This window comes from Bidens hawaiensis, unplaced genomic scaffold, assembly GCF_021521415.1.
Source record: "Bidens hawaiensis isolate Kalapana, Puna unplaced genomic scaffold, B.hawaiensis_p1.1 tig00005851_1, whole genome shotgun sequence".
Classification (NCBI taxonomy): Eukaryota; Viridiplantae; Streptophyta; class Magnoliopsida; order Asterales; family Asteraceae; genus Bidens; species Bidens hawaiensis.
The window spans coordinates 1,516,753-1,518,698 of NW_027491385.1; the positions used below are offsets into that span (position 1 = coordinate 1,516,753).

The 1,946-nt window shown below is 38.7% G+C and overlaps 1 pseudogene; it reads right to left on the reverse strand.

Moving 5' to 3' along the window:
- Positions 1–879: 879 nt before the first annotated feature.
- LOC143630936 (receptor-like protein kinase FERONIA pseudogene) lies at positions 880–1,650 on the reverse strand (annotated as a pseudogene).
- Positions 1,651–1,946: the final 296 nt, after the last annotated feature.

Here is a 1,946-nt window from a genome sequence, read left to right on the forward strand (position 1 = left end):
ATACTTCATTCATGCATTTTTTGTACGTGCTGTCGTAGGAATATTGAGTGACTGTTATATCTTGTCCATTTTGCAGCATTCCCTGAAAACAGAAATTAAGTATTGGGGCTTTTGGCAAATTGGTAAAAACTATATAACATAAGGAGTTATAAGGATCAACATATGGCAAATAACGTTAAAACTTTGAAACCATGAAAATAGATACCTTATACATGGACTTATATCCGCTATGCAAAATCTTATTAGCTTCAGAGAAGCTTTCAGTTGCATAAACAATACTACTAAAATCAAACCGCTGTACTATTCGCTCTTCACCTCCAACAGTGTAGAGGTATAGATCCAAGGATTTTGAACTCATACCTCCATCTGCAAGTCACAAATAAATAGTTGTTAAACTAGAAATGAATATGATGGAAGAAAGGGTATAGATCATTTAAAAAATGCAGACACTAGAAATCCGTTAATGCTTAATGTACATATCTAGAAATCTGTAGAAGTACAATCTTCCTTCTATCTCCTAGCTATCATATTTTAATTTAACTAAACATTTATGCATTTCTTTTGTATTAGGAAAACCCAATGGTAAATATTTGAACACAGAAATCTAAAGAGAACATGATACCGAAGTTTTCTGGACGGGGTGGAAATATAGATGTTGGTACTCTTCTACCATAAAGTTTGATCAGCAATGCACTGTCGGTTTTCTCCTGTAAGGCTAGGGTAGACTCTAGATCCGCCACAACCTCAGCATTGTAGGACGTTTCTTGGGACGGCTATATATGCTGATACCGTTCAGCAAGTAGTGCAAACTCATTTAAGCATTTAGGGGATACTCTCCCTCTTAAATTAGAATCAACGATATCCTTCAGCCTTCCTTCTTTAATGGAGTATTGAGCCCAGGCTGCATTGCTCCTCATCAATACTTCTATCCACTGCCTGTCTCACACATAAGACTTCAAACAACACCACCCCAAATGCATACACATCGGATTTTCGAATCAGCCTACCTGTTTGAAAGTAATCTGGATCCAGATACCCAAACGTACCTTTCACCAACGTGCTAACATAAATAGATGGCTGATTCGTTGGACCAGTTTTAGACAATCCAAAGTCTGAAATCTTGGCTGCCCAATTGTCATCTAACAATATGTTTGAGCTCTTAACATCCCGATGTATTACTCCGTGCTTAATACCTGTACCAGTGTGCAGGTAATCTAAACCACATGCGGCCCCAACGCATATCTTGATTCGAACCCAAGCCAGAGGAGCACGATGCTTGTGGAGATGATATGCAAGAGTACCACGAGGTATATGCTCATATAGAAGAATCTTCTCTTGCCCATCACTGCAGTAACCAATTAAAGATACCAAATGACAGTGCCTTAAATTTGAGAGCATCTTGATTTCAGCCCAAAATTCTGCTGCTCTTTGACTAGATCCTGATTCCAGCCACTTAATTGCAGCATCCAAATGTATTCCGCCATGAGTGATGGTTCCTCTGTAAACTTTACCAAACCCCCCACGTCCGATCACCAGTGACTCATCAAAGTTTTGAGTTGCACGTTCAATCTCAGAAAAGGTAAACTGGTGACACAGTGGTGGGGGATATGAGGAGGATGATCCAACGGCATGACGGGTAGAAAAAGACATAGTTAAAAATGGTATGAACTAGGATTAGAGTGTGGATTGTATCATCACCAAATATAAGGTCATACTTATAGACATACACAGATTATGGTGTGAAAACAATCTAATGCCCAAGATACACTCTGATTGATAGGTATTTCTTCCTGGAAAGAGACAGTAGACCCCAAGGTGACTTTTGACATTTAAAATGAAAATCTTGTAGCCACAGAACTAGTCAAATTGGAGCCTGGGAACACGGTTTCTACGATATTAAGATGACCTGTTTTCTGTATTTTCCCCTAAAAGTAAATCAGTTACTT